Source organism: Sebastes fasciatus, chromosome 18 (assembly GCF_043250625.1).
Source record: "Sebastes fasciatus isolate fSebFas1 chromosome 18, fSebFas1.pri, whole genome shotgun sequence".
In the NCBI taxonomy this organism is placed as follows: domain Eukaryota; kingdom Metazoa; phylum Chordata; class Actinopteri; order Perciformes; family Sebastidae; genus Sebastes; species Sebastes fasciatus.
Window position 1 is genome coordinate 6,080,915 of NC_133812.1, and position 15,762 is coordinate 6,096,676.

General features: G+C 41.8%; 1 protein-coding gene across 1 annotated transcript in view; it reads right to left on the reverse strand.

Moving 5' to 3' along the window:
- Window positions 1-15,762, reverse strand: part of LOC141755635 (heparan sulfate glucosamine 3-O-sulfotransferase 5) — an 85,229-nt gene that overhangs the window by 32,937 nt on the left and 36,530 nt on the right. The window contains exon 2 of the mRNA XM_074614680.1: window positions 9,651-9,726. The gene's annotated coding sequence lies outside the window, so the exon portion shown is untranslated. The remainder of the gene's footprint in view (window positions 1-9,650; window positions 9,727-15,762) is intronic.

Sequence of the window (15,762 nt, forward strand, 5' to 3'; positions counted from 1 at the left end):
TTTGGACGGACCAGGGACGGCGTGTCAATATACGCTTGTTACGTGCATAGTGTCCTTTCAAAATAAACTTCCGTTTTCACAGGAAGTTAGGTTTAGGCAACACAACTGCTTAGTATAGGGTTAGGAAACGGTTGTGGTTGGTGTTAACTTCACTGACTAGTGACTCACTAGGGCTGACGATACTAAACAAAATAAGTCAACATTACTTTTAGTTTCACACGGGACACGAACAGCGGTCTCTTGGTTGAAAGTCTTGTGTTTGTTTGACACATCCATCATCTCCTCCCGCCCGCCCGGAACGGACTCTCCCGCTATTAACACTACGTCACTTGCTCCAATTGTCGAATAATGACGCGGGTGGGTTTAAATTGGAGTTAGTTGAAAGCCCGGTACGTCACATACTGTTGCTACAGGGTGCCTCTGTGCGTTATCGTTTCCGATGCTGACCAAACGGCGGTAGGCTATTGGCGACTTGGGAGTGAGAACGGTTTGGAAGCAGACACACAGAAAACTGATAACACATCAATAAAAGGCAGCAGTTTGAATCCGTCTCCCTGTTACAACAATGAAGAATTTGTTACGTTTGTTATTTACGCCTCTTACTAGCCTCTTTTCTCCTAGCAAAGCTGGCTGAGGCTGATGTATTGTAAGCCGGTGGTTATAACAAACTGACGGAATAAATTACGAGACAAAGGAAATAATTAAAGTGATGACCATAACATTAATCTGTAGTATTACACTACACTACTTGCATTATATCAAGCGTTACATTGGGGTCACAGTAGTCAACAACAGGGACTGAACTAAGCCTCTATGCATTAAGATTAACAAGGCCAGAGAACACATTGCCTTGCAGACTAAAAGCAGCTCACAGCTGGCAAATAGTAGGAGAGAGAGAAAAAAAATCGGCTTAAAGTAAATTCTGACAAACTCTGCAAAACAAGTCTCCTGCTCTCCAACCTTTAACCAGCTGGCCGTTATACATGGTGAAATACATTTAATTACTGGAGTCCTCTGTTGGGGCTGTTGCGCTGGGAGCAGCTATTGATTTCAGGTCGTCTTCTGCCTCATTAGACCGTGGCGGAGCTCTGCCCTGCAAGCTAAAAGGGAAAAGCGTCAATCCATAAATAAGCCGACTACACAATATCTTCCATTGTGTCGGGGTGAAATATCTAGACGCCCGGAGGTGTGGGAAAGTAAGTGTTCAGCCTTTTATAGTTGCTTGGGAACATTTAAGCCGCAACACAACGGCCATCTTTGATGCCCTGGAGGCTGATGGAGAATGCCGGAGGTCTAAGGCACGACATTTGCATTGAATCAGAGGTAATTGTGTCATTATAGTTAGTGGCATTTGCTCATTGCCAGTGGCCGACGCAGGAGGCAAGAGACTTGAGTGAGGAAGAGCAGGAGTCAGAGTCACAACCAGGATCAAAATGAGGATTCCTCTGAGGACGTGACTCTATTGACGCGCTTTAAACTCCGGGACTGCTGGGAGAAAGATGCAAGCCTCGCTCACCACACGGCCAAAGACTAAATAACCTGGCTGCTCGATCACTTAATAATACTACGGCTGAAGGAAATGTGACGAATGGCTTCTAATTCTCACAAACTCTTGGAATGACCAAAGACAGTTAGCCTGGCAAACCCATCTGAAAATTTCTTTCAATCAGACATCAACATGAACCCTCCCTGCACCTGACTGGACAAATGCACCACATGCTTACTGTTATTGATCTTTTCTGACATGTTCAGTTTGTGTCATACAGTGAGACTATATGAGGATAAAAGTGACACAGTGGCATAAAGTCAAAACAAAGATGTGAGTGGATGCAAACATCCAAATTTGCTGTATGTCGAGCAAATTGACAAAGATTTGTCTGCTCGAATTTAAAATGTTTATGGCTTCACTTCATGAACTTACAGACACAAAAGGAAAGAGAAGAGTAAAATAAAGTCCCTTTCACAATGGACCAAACACCCCCTAACATCCGGCTTTTGTCTTCAGTGGGAAAGGTAACTATTGTTATTTATTACCAGGACAAATGATTCTGCAGTAGTCACGGGTATTTATCGGCTCCAGCTCCGATCGGCATGATGGAAACATGACAACCGGATGGACACGCTAATTTTTGCCCCTTTTCCGGTGCAATGCTATGTAATAGGCGTTGAGGTGAATATATGATAAAAAAAAAAATCAACAGCGACTTGGACAAATATTATAATTTATTAACCTACAAAACACCTCAAAGCCACCAGACTCCAGTCAGACAAAAGTAATTTTAACCTGCTGATTGTCAAAACACATTTCAGTCAAACACGACAGAAACAAAATAAAACTCATGCGCACCGTCTATGTTAGTCTTTCCACTGTTCCAACAATCACCAACTGTGGTTTGGTCGAAATAAACCCTTAATTCACAGAGTTAGATGTGAAAAAAACAGCCGTTACATGCTCTCCTCAAAGCCACCAGACTCCATTAACAGAAACGGTGATTTTACCTCGCTGATCATTTTAAAACACACTTCATTCAAACTCGACAGAAAAAAATGGCGTAGTTTCTGGCATATTCGTGACGTTGAACGTGACACACCAGTACAAGAAAAAGGCACATTTGTCTATTAACAATAGAAAAGTAATCTATCACCTACTTAAAAACCTGCATGTACGCGCTAATTTTGATGGAAAAAGACACACAGGGTATAAGTTGTTGCACACCATATCTGAACCGAAGTTCTGATGCAAAAAAATAAAAAAAATAGTGCATATAACAGGAACAATCCACATCACGTGTAAGACTAAATTACAGCAAAAGTGCTTTTGTGCTTTTAAAGGGCTTCTTAGCAAAAGCAAAATAATGTGTTGAGTTTACCCAGTATTGGCAAGCCTGTTGGTGTTTTTAGGGGTCATAAATTTTATTTGTTTACAGGACTATAAAATCTTTGTTGTGCATGAGTGGAAAGAACACGGCCATTCACCTTTATCGCTTTTGCTGTTACGAATGAACTCCACAATGACTTGTAAATAAGATGTGGACTTGGTGGACTGGAAAACGATGACAAACTTATGCAGTTGCCTCACCCATGTCCATCATTCAAATGGGAACAGATTTCATTGGTTAACAGCAATTCTGACAGCAAATATTCTGAATCTATCTGCTTGGAAAAGCACTAAAAAAACAGTTGTCAAACTGTTGACAGCTGTCAAATTTGCGGGAACAAATTGAAGCGAAAATTTGCTTGATGTTAAATCTGAGTTCTCTAATCTTTAGAGAATATATTGATTTATTAAAGGGGACATGTCTTGTGGGCTGTCTAGATCAGAAAACATGTGATTCAACAAGCCTTCCTATGTCACATGCAGGCTCATTAGAATATACCGCCCACAGCTTGACAAATACCTTTGCAAAGGTGCACCATATTTTTCTCTTAAGCCAATCAGAGCAGGCTTTTTCAGGAGAGGGTCTTAAAGAGACAGGCGCTAAAACGGAGTGTTTCAAACAGAGGGTGAATACAGGTATATTCAGACAGACAGTATGAGAAAAATAATGTGTTTTTTGAACATTAAAGCATGTAAACATGTTCCAGTAGAAACCCAAAATACAAGTATGAACCTGAAAATGAGGATAATATGTCGTAGACGTATTTATTATTTATCTATAAAATAAAGAGAAATAGTAGAGTGTTTAATGATTGGACACATTTGCCATATTTTAGCTGGCTGATAGAACCTTTGTGTGTGTAGAAATGTTCTCCATCCTTCTCTACTCCGTCTTCAGTCACTGCGCAGAGCTGCCTGAGTAAGACTGAACGAAATCCCTGTGATCTTAAAAGGAAATGAGGAAAATTGATGGCTAGGCCTCCATTACATTGCCGGTACTTTATGATGGATGACAGCAGAAGGAGGGGGCGGGTGGGTGATTTCTGTGGCAGATCTGAAAATTTGAATTCCAGCCCCTTCAGAAGCAGGCTATATTTGTGCTGACAGGTGATAATTTAAACACAGTAGAACAGCTGGTTCCAGTGCTGCCGCCTTACTTTTTAGTATGTGTGTGTGTGTACATGTGCATTATCTGGAGCCCATATACGCTCGCTTGTACGACGAAGCTTGTCATATTTCTTTTCAATCAGTTCCATCCGTTCAAAAACGTTTGACTTCATGCATATGCAGGCGAGTCGGCCTCAGAAACCAGGAGCCAGTTAGAGAGCTCTCCACAGCTCCGTCTCCGTTCTACTCAAGGGTCTCACGTCTTCTATTAAACCTGCTAAACTTTCTGTGTCTTCAAACTCAGATTGGCTTTTTGCAGTAGGCTACTACAGAAACTAAATTGCCATAAATGACAGTCGCACTAAAATCTAAATTATTCTTTGCTAAGAAATCAGTATACAGCACATATCCTGGGTGTTGGTTTGGACTTGTGTACTGTTTTTGGTCAAATTAGCGTGACTGGGGGCGCCTGGGTTAGCTCAGTTGGTAGAGTGGGCGTCCATGTATCAAGGCTTGGTCCTGACTGCAGCGGCCCAGGTTCAAATCCGGCCTGTGGCCCTTTCCGCATCCACTCTCTCTCTCCCCCCTTTCCAAGACTCTATCCACTGTCCTCTCAAAAAAAATGGAAAATGCCCCCAAAAAAATAAAAAAATAAAAAAATAATTAGCGTGACTGGTTCCGACTGACTGTACTATAATTATTTTGGTGGGATATCTGTGTTTCCACAGCTTAACGTAGAGATAACCAGCTTGGGGACTGATGCTGTTAGCCATTGAAGTCCATAACTGTGGTTTGAGCTCTCCATACGTTACTCTGGAAGTTAGTTAGGTTATGTCGTGACTCCAATTACTGGGAAGTACGGAGAGCTGAAGTTACAGGACTACTTATTGATGTGAATTTGTCAATCGCCATTGCCAGCTAACGCAGCGGTTCTCAACCTGGGGTTTGTAAAATAATTAGGGATCTGACGAGACGAGTATCCCTGCTATCTAAACAACGGCAACCATTGTTGAAAAGTTACTACATAAGCTAACCTCTTACCCTTCTTTCTCTCTCGGAGATAAAATGATCTGGCAACGCCGATGTATAATGTACATGTGTTGTATAATGTCTTGTATAATGTGGGACCAACACTGATTCTGTGGAAGTTGTCAATGACTTAACTACCGTTGAAATATCGTGAACGAAAAGTAAGAGGGAATCTGTGCGTCACTCGGAAAGTGGAAGCTACTTAACCTAGCTTGCTAACATTCCCACTGCTAGTTAGCCTAACTTGCTATCTTTCACTTCCAAACAATCAAATCAACCGCAAAAGAAAAATGGATCCTCCCAAAAGTTGAATGTTGTAAAGGGACGTCTTAAATCGCTGCTGGTATATAACAACACTATATGGGCTTGCTGAAAAAGGGGTAAATTACTACGTTTACATGCTCACTAATATTCCACTATTATTCCGAATATGACAATATTGTGAATTTGATACGGGTCATGTGAACAGCTACTCTGAATTAGACCTTATTCTGAATGGAGCATTTTACGATTAAGACATGTGGGTCAGCTCAACTAGCTGACAGTTTACGGAGATGCATGCCCAAAAGAAAAGCCACATTTCTGGTCGGAAGGAGAAACACACCTACTTTTAATCATTATGAAAGACTTGGATATCAACAGGTTTTTTGATATGCGCAAATATCACAACGCCGACCTTTTCAAGAAGGCGGTTGAAGGAATGAAAGAGGGAATCAGAGTATACACAGCAGCACGGCTGCATTAGTGGAATATTAATTTTCATTAGATATTACATGTAAACTGCTTAGTAGTAAAAACATGTCTTTTTCGGAATAAGGGCAAAAACGTAATATTTTTACAGAATATCTCTCAGATGTCAGTCAGCTGCTGCTTTGGATATGCTCACCGAGAGGCTTGGAACCCAAACACAAAAATGTTGGTTCGAAAACATTTTTTTAAAAATATGCCCAATATCCTTCAGTTTATATTTCCAAAGTGAAGGGAATTCAATTCAATTAATTTCAGTTCAACTTCAAGCAAGTAAAGAAGTGAAGTGTAGCCTACTGAAAAGAACATAAAAATTTCCATAAACTCTTTTAAATGCCGTCTTTTACTTCTTGTAATTAAACTGTATATTCAGCTGATATCTCAGTTAGATATTACTCTCCTGCACATAAATGAAACGGCCTGTTAAGATCTACCGTTTCCTAAATGTTTATTTGGGACCTACACTACAATAAATCCATGTGTGATTTATGAATACAATTTCTCAAGAACTAATGCACACAGCATCCCAAATATCATCAATAATGAGTAGTCAGCTGAGAGATGACTAATGTAGAATCAGCTAAAAAAAAAGGCTCAACCACACAAAGCAACCTTTCAATATTACAGGGTCAACAAAGTTTTAATAGGAGAGTTAGGCGTCGCCCTGCGTTTGATTTATGGTTTTTGGTGTATATTTGCGTTGTTTACACATGCCAGCAGTCTTAATTTGGTGATATTTCAGAGCGGAATTGTCACTTCATTTCAGAATAAGCCTATAAAGCAGCGAAGGTGCTGACACATGAGAAGAGATATGAGAGGTAGGATTAATCATGTGCCACGGAACGTGTATAAGGAGGGACGTAGCTCGGCTAAGCTGGAGGGAGCGAGGCAGCGAGAGGGAGGGAGAGAGGCAGCGACGTGGGCACGTTGATGGATGAGTACGGTGTGGATTTACTGCTCTGCCTACCGACGCTCCGTTCCACCCCCACGCAGCTCAGGCTGGTACTAAACTAACACAACGTGCCAGGCGAGGCAGCAGCAGGTCTCGTCAGTCGTCGGAGCCGGACAGGTAAACAGGGCAAGGTCAGAAGCCAAGGTCGGGTAGAGAAGTACAGTCACCTGATGTGTACCAGCCAGACACAATACAAGACCAATATATTAGTCTGAGCTGTCCACCTTCAATACGATGAGGCTTCTATTGACTGTTCACACAAGCACAGTTTGCTTTGGTTCAGGGGGGCGTCCTGAATTGTGTCCAGCGGCAGCACCAGGTCTACACAGCCCCTCCACCTGGGCACAAACTACCTAGATAACTAGCCAGCTAGGTGTCTCTGGGAGCTGCGTCCGTTCTCAACAAATCACAGGAGTCACAGGATCTGTTTACTGATGTTCATGTGGGTACTCTGTGGCCGCACTTCGCTGCTAAAATTTTAACTTTTCCCCACTTTAGTTTGGCCGCACTTCACCGCGGATCGGACGGCTGCAACTCTATGAGCTCGGGAGCGGCCGCCGCAGCTTTTCATGGAGGTTGCACGGCAGCTTGTTGCAAGCCGCACTTCGCCGCTGTTCTGGTGTGAATTTGGAGTTTATCAGGGCAGGAATTTCACCAGTGGCCATGGCAGCCGCGGCCCTTCTGAAAATCATATACCCATCGGCCACAGCGGCCTTGATGCCGCACTCCCCCAGCTGCCCCAACTTACCCGTCAATACGTTTTTTAGATACCAGTGTCTTTTGTAGAGATTCTGAATTCTTATTGGGCAACATCAAGTGAAACACTGTGCACATAACCTGTGATGGGTCCGCTGGAAAACCGGGCTATTTTTGATGATAGTTTGACACCGGCGCCCAGTGTTTTCGGGCTGCAATGCGGCCACCGGAGCTGACACGCCGCAGCACGTTTCACAAGCAGCTCTCTCCGCCCTGCTCAGCTAAAAATCTTTGATTCATGTCGTTCATAACTGGACTTTAACAGTATTAACTTTGTCTGTAGGCTACAGCACAACAATGTAAGAAATAACAACAATAAACAACTTACAATTATTGGTCATTTGTAAATACCAATAAATTATTTTATGATATAAACAGTTTTTTTTATTTATTTATCTCACTTATAGTTATATTATGTATTAAAAATAAAATCATCCTTAACACTTAAGTTAAAAATCATTATTTCAATGAACTTAAAATCATCGTAATATGTGATGGCCTTGCTGCCCTGGCATTTGGCCTTTGTGCTTGATACTGTGCTTGAGTCAGTTGCTTGAGTCAGTTGCTTTCACCGTGCGTAAATATCTGATGCCGAAGGGCCACGGACAAAGCGTCGGTATTTGATAAGTTGGGAGTGAGGGGGATGCAAAAACAGATTCGGCAAGAATTCAGGCAGAACTTTTTATAGAGTGCTGGAGATTAAGATAAAGAGAGCCGATGTGAAGTTATACTGTCTTGGCTTACTTAGATCAGACTGACAGATCCAGCACTAAAATAGAAGCCGGTATTTATATCCTGTCAGAATTTCTTCCGGTGTTCATCAGGGGGCACTCCACCAAGTTTAAACATGAAGTTCAATTTACTCATCATGAGGAGTGCTACTCACAAATAGTTATATCTTGTGTTCTGTGGCTCTGATGGAGCTGTCTGAAGTGGGTCTGGAGACTATACATTTATATCAGAAAGCCTGTTAGAAAGTGCAATACTAAATCACTGGATTACTCCTTTAAAACTCATAAATTATAGTATTTTGACATAAAAATTGTGAATTAACAATCATAAAGAAACTGTACGTTGTCTGATTAAATACTGCTCTGACATGCTGAGTAATTATGTGTGACCCCTGCAGTTAAAGATAGGGTCGACGATGTTGGAAAGCTAGTATAATTTGAAAGTAGCATCGCCTCAGGGGCTCCGTCTAAACCCATCACCCCCTCCCCTCAGGGCTCCTTCAAAGGCAACGCCCCCCCACATACATGCACGAGCACCGTCGCATCGTAACTACTTCACAGACACAGAGCGGAGAGAGAACCACAACTCAACAACGCTACCTCATGACAAGTAACCGCCGCGGTGCTACTGCAGGGCTGAGTTTTCTCTTCCATTCTCCAGTAAACGGGCGCCAGTGACGCGCTTTGAGTTCAGGCTGGTGCACGCCAAGGGTAGAGTACAAGCAGGGAGGCAGGGAGGCATCAGATTGGTTCTTTCCAAGCGGACCGCGAGGCAGTGATTGGTAGACGTTTTTACAGGATTACAGCAGCTACAGATGACGGCTCTTTTCCGGTCCTTTTTCAGAGCTCATAAGTAACGGATCGCTGTCGGGGTGTAAAGACCATTTCAACCAATATAACAAATAGTGGAGACTTGAGAACATCGTCAACCCTGCCTTTAAATTATTAGTGTTATATTAGTATATATATATATATATATATCGTCATATCGTCTACAACTAAGTTCTTTTTCAATCAGTCAGTTAGCGGCTCAGTTGTTCAATTGTTTAGTCTACAAAATGCCAGAAAATTGTGGAAAATTGCTCATCACAATTTCCCAGAGCACAGTGGGACGTCTTCAAATTGCCAGCCGTCAACAACCAACATATCTTCAGTTTACAATGAACTAAAACAGAGAAACTCTCCACTTTTATTATGATAGACAGAGGTGTTGGAATGCAGCTAGACTCATGTCTTTCAAGCTACTTATATATCATGAAACTTAATGTCTGAATGATGATGATGTTCAGTACATTATACAGATTATTCTGGATTCTAAGGGCCTTTACTTTTCCAAGATATCGGTTTGTTTACCTCTCTGTATTTCACCTCTCATATCAGTGATAGGTGAGTTAGTTAGAGTTAGAGTGAGGGGTGCGGTACGGTGTGAATAAGAGATGTCGGTACATACCCTCTGTTCCTCATGACTGCCAGAGGTGGTGATTTGCACCTGGATACTTCTTCATGCACGCACGCAGATCCAGTACCTAGAACACAGAGAGTAATATTCAGACTAAAGCAAATGGACAATCACTTTTTAACATTTTTAAATCGATTCTACAAAGAGAAAAAGGGAACTTTGGTGAAGAATACATATAGCAGAAACTTAAATGAAAAATCTCCTGCCTCAACCCATTTTGAATTACAAAGCATCTCACCATGGAAATGTCTGAACAAACCCAATGACTGATTTTCAGCTCCCAGCCCGGGAAAAAGGCTCATCCACTTTCTAGTTTGCATGACAAATGGGATGCAGCGCCGACATCTAGATGGGAGACTGCATGCTCAGTTAAAATATATACCCACAGATGAGAATAAAACACAACTCATCTGTGTAAAATTGTCCCTCTCCTCAGTTAATTAAAACACTCTAGATAGAGAGGAGCTTTATATTTATATAAGACAGAAACCGCTTATGGAAACAGTGACCACCGCTGTGCAAAAACTTCACATGAAAAACTCACATACAGTAAGTGTCTCACAGAACAAGTGCATGTGTTTTCCTCCAGGTTTGGATAATGATTGTGGACGCTCCTGTGTTATGAAGGAAAACGTGCAGAGAGCTGATTGTATCTTAACTGCAGTGCTGGGAGCGGAGGAGCAAAGCACTACCACTGCAAAGGTTGGGAGGTCAGCTCCCACTGGGGTACATTATGCTAAAAATGGGCGCCCTAATGGTCCTGCAAACACTGTGCACTTTGGAGCAAAGAATACACCAAAAGACACACAGAGGAAGAAACAACTGCATTGGAGCCTGGCCAATAGCTGGATGAGCCACTAGTATCAGTTGATATTAGCTTAAATATGTGTATCAGCGTATGCGTCAGCCAATAGAGTGCTCCAGGGTTGACTTATTTTTGTAGGCCAACCAGGAAGTTAGCATCACCCTGGGTTCCAATGGGATTGTTCCATTGGGTTTTGGATTACTGCAGAAAATAAGCTCTGTGGCAAACACACGTTTATGATACTTACACGTTTTATTCAGCAAGATAATCTCCACAAATGAACACCACTTTGATGATTTTTGAAGTGTGAATGCAATCACCAGGAGTAAAAAGCTAACGTTAGGCTATAAACGAACTACACCACGGTCACATGAACGTGAGTATACACAACAGGGCTGTAAAGGAGGACGAGTCGGTGTGATGATGTTTGGTAGTCTCATTCAGCCACTTGTTAGCAACCGCCTTTTATAAGACACATAAAGGCTTCAAAATTCACCCGTTGGGTATTTATTGATGTATTTTAGGTCGTAGAACAACACGTTGTGTTACCTTCATCACAATGATCAAATGTTTTGAGGCTCCAGACAGATTTTTTCTTTTTTTTGCCTAAAATGGCTCTTTTGATAGTAAAGGTTGCTGACCCCTGCAATAGACCATATAAAATGAAAATACTTTATATATATAATATATCTAAATAAAGTGCTGCAACGTGAGAACAGTCTATAGCATCGCTGCAGGAAGTGGGGGTGCTTTTTCTGTAGGTCTACGTTTAACTGCAATGGAAATTAAAAACATAGGCTATTAAAATACTTTTATACTGTCTCATATGAACCGCCGCGGGTTTAATGCAAATGACTGAAAAATGGTGTCAAATGTTGTTAATAACTATTAAATATAAATGAGATCCTGGCCATTCTAATTAAAATATGAATGTCGTCGCAGCATTCCCTACTTGTCCACATGACAGGGCAAGAGAATGAAAATATTGCGCTTCTTGATGAATTAAATTTGAAGAAAATTGATTAAATGCAGTGGTTAAATTCAAGTTCTAAAATGGTTTTATAAAAGCTCAGAATTATTCTATAAATGTTACCTTAACAGCTGCAAGAAATAGCCTAAAAGGCTTCATCGTCTATATTGGTCCACTGTGGCTCGTGATTTATTTTTTTTCACAAATGACACCCTGGTCATACCCCTCTCTCTCCCCCTATTTCCAGTCTTTGTCTCTACACTGTCAAATAAAAGCAAAAACGCCCCAAAAAGTCTAAATAAAGACATTTTTACGTTACTTTTTTATGTATAAAACTATCAACAAATGTTGTCAAATTTCTAAACTCAAATATTGATAGCGCGTTGGCTTCAAAGATCCAGCGTTGGCTCTAATACAAACACTGTATTAGAAATGAAGAATAGCACCAGACTCTATGCCTTCCAGGTCCACTTGCTGAGGCCAATAATCCTGCCTCGAAGGGGATAAAAAATGAAATTACTGACAAAATAAATCTGCAGGCCACTTCGTTCGGACGTTCTGCTTCAACTCAGGCTATAAGTTATCCCGTGCAGGGTTATTTAGTGCAGCACTACCCAATTATGAGAATATTATGACATCAATGTTGAAATGAAAGAACATAGCAATCAATAAGAATGATATTGTGTTTCATTTCATCTCCTCTCACCTCAAAAAGGGGCCGGGAGGCAGATCTGGAGATATTGAGATTACAGCGCTGCGGGATAACCCAGGAGGTCAGGGGCTGCAGGGTCAAATCCCCCTCCTCCCCCGGCTGAGGTGCCCAGAGGACGCCGGAGCACTTTAATCACGTAAAAGAGTGACTGCATCAGGAGGAAATCCAGTAAATCACACATGATTGGGTCGTACATAAGGCAGTGAACCTGCGCCGTTCCCCAGTATCATCGCCGCAGTGTGGAGATTACCGCTCCTGTAGGACAACAGGCGCTGCCAGTCATGACCGTGCTTACACATCGCCGTGATGGGGAATGTGTTTGCCAAGCCTTGCAGAACAAATATTCATTTACTTTATGCAAATATGCACAAGAGTAAATTCATTTTAATTATTAAAATGAGACAGCTCCGCGAAGCAACAGATAGTTCTGCTGGTGAGTCGGCGGCGTCTTACACCTCTCTAATTATTAACAGCAACATTGTACTTGATGAGACAGAGGAGAAGTGGGAGCGAGCAGGATTCCCGGTGGCTGGCACACAATGTGAGTCAAAAGGAGATAAGAGGTTTTTTTACTCTCTCTGATGCCGTGTTGATTTCTGGGTCTCTCTTATTTCCTTCACACTCTCTCTCTCTTTCTCTCCATTTTAAACTCCCCTCGGTCCACAGGCAACGCTTTACAACTTGGATTTTAATTTCCTAGTTTTGGCCGTCATTTCTATTGGTCATTATATCATTATACACACCAAGTTGTAAACAAACCCAGAGGTTAGTCAACCTCATTTGGAAGAGAAAAATTATGCGAACAATAAAAATTTGTATTCTTCATCACATTTCCTCTTGATGCCTCTCGTTGCCATGGTCACAGACAGCATCAGCTTGTTCAGACTACTAATACCAACTATGTTTATTATGACAAGGAACACAGGTAAAATTACTGACAGAGTGCCTCTAACCCGCCAAGCCCCTCAGGAAGAGCACTGGTCGTTGATCCCAACTTCCGTTGTGGTCAAACGGCGGTACTGCAACTTCTGTGTCCGTCACGTGATGCCATTGGGCCCAAAAATACTTTTTCCCATAGACTAACATTGGGAAAGAGACGTCTGTAACTCAGCAGATAATCTTTTTTGAGGTAAATCAACTCCCCAGTACGAACACTCTAATAGTCCTTATTTAAACCATTAGGTCCTAAAAGTTGTAAAACACACTAATAGTCGAATCCAGAGTTATTTCCCTTCCTCCGTTCATGTGAATGAGACCCAGACCGAGGCTGGAGCGCAAGCCGTGCCGACGGCGTGACGTTGGGACCCCGCGACCGAGTCATGTGACCGAGCGGACGCTACTGCGCATGTTCCATGTGCCCAAGATCCGGGTACTTTTCCAGGTGGAAGTCGAGCCATTTAGGCTTCATGCGCCACTGAGCAACTTTCATAAAAATGAACGGGGCTGAACGCTGTATCCAGTTCTCTTAATACATCCATGCTACTCGCCTGATAGTGTGTGATACATTAAATTAGGACCCATGGCAAACATGAACTCAATAAATAGTTCCATCTATTAAAACTGCCTAGGTAGGTTAACTGGTCCACAGGACCCAAAATACATTGGTCTTTTTAAAAAGCACTGATTAAAACAGAAAACAATAAAAAATGATTACACGTATGTGTTGAATACCCGATTCTGATTGGTCAATCACGGCGTTCTGCAGTCTGTAATTTCTCTATAACAGACCGTTGCTACAGTATGTATAACAGACCGTTGCTATGTATAGCAGACCGTTGCTATGGGCGCAGCTCTGATGTCGGACTCTGGAGGACCGTTTTTGTGGCAAAATATTGATTTCTTCAGTAAGTATTTGTGTAATGATAATGTACAGCTAGCTAGTCATTGTTGTGAAAGAATCCCCTTCAGGGCGATGAGAAACCAGCAGCAGCAGCATCGCCCTGTCGGGGATTCTTTCACAACAATGACCGGCTCGCTGTACATTATCCCTAACTTGATTGACAGAGTCATAAAAAATTGGTATGATAGAATAAAGCACCTGTGAGATATGACACTAAGTATACTGCTGGTGTCTGTGGGGACCTCAGTTGGTAGGATGAGGGATATAGGTACACATATATATATACTATAAGGATGAAGCAATATTTGTTCATGAGCCAATTTGGAGCTTAAAGCGGTGCCTCGGCAGACAATTGAGACGGGATCTGGGGAGATGAGGTCAGCAGCACATTGTTAGAGGTTGGAGCTTCTTAAGTAGGTGTCACAACCAGTGTTTCAACAGAAATAATGCCTTTAGTTTTTTTAGTTTGGATGAGTAATTACTTGGTGAGCACACTGTTATCAGCCAAAACTACACAAATATAAGACCCACATAAATAAACTGAAATGATACTTTAAGTGATACATATTGTATGTCAACTTCTGCACCTGCCCTCTTTGTCTTTTAGTCTGAGTGGCCAGAACTTCAGTATCACTGACACCGAAGCACCATGGATGAAAGATGGAGTGGGGGAGAGGGGAGACAGTAGGGATGGAGGGTGAGAAAGGGAGAGAGAGAAGGATAGCTGTATCACTGTATTATGGATGAATGCTCAACAAGCTGAGGGACGGCTCCGACCCCCCCCAATGCTTGTGAAACAATATGCTTACTTTTACAATATAAAAATGAAACGTCCATGCTCGCTATTACTGTAAGTAGCATTAGCAAGATTAATTTGAAGCTGCACAAAGTCACTTCATTTAGAAGAGTTGTTTATTGGAAGCTATTGTTTGATGTGCTGTTAAGGATCTTGCATTAAAAAAAAAAAATGCTCCCACTGTTTTATTACGTGTAATCATATTAAGTATTGGAGAAACTGTCGTGAGAATGAAGTTTACACAACCACCTATTGCTTCACAGTAAAAGAATTGAACCTTCTAGATTAATTACCACCGTTGGAGTTTTAGCTTGTTTGCATACTTTGTGCTCCGGTCAGACTAGCCTTTGTGCCTTGTCCCACTGGATTACTGTCTGCTATGACTATGTGCTCTCTGGTTGAGAGTGCGTCCCCTCAACATGTCCCAACCTCTGGAACCAACGTACATCCTGGACTGATAACTGGCATAAAGTGCTCAAGCATGACTGCACTATGGACGTAGAATAAATAGACTCTAACCCTGGCAGAAGTAGCAGCATCAGCTCATTTCAAAGCGTAACTGTGTCACATGACACAACATGGCATCAGCATACACATATTTATTTTTAGTTTATTTTAAAGTTTTTATATCCTTTCTGCAGCTTCCCAGTGGTGTTCCTTATGTATTCAAATCCAAACATTCACAATTTGGTTAAAGTATGTATATTTTAGCGTCAAAATAGTATTTTCCCAAGAACTCAACCCACTCACTCAACTGGGAAGAGGTCAAAGGTCATCAACCAGGAGTCAGCGAAGAAAGATGAAGGAAGACATTCACATCCAGAGATCATCCTTAAGGCGTGATTTCCTCACTGTATGTATGTGTGTGGTTATAATGCTTGCAGACATAGAAAACAGGGGTAGACAAAGACGTACTGTATTTTTAATCTCATGAAATTACTTATCTGCATTCCCAGCGACAAAATAGCACTCTCGAGATA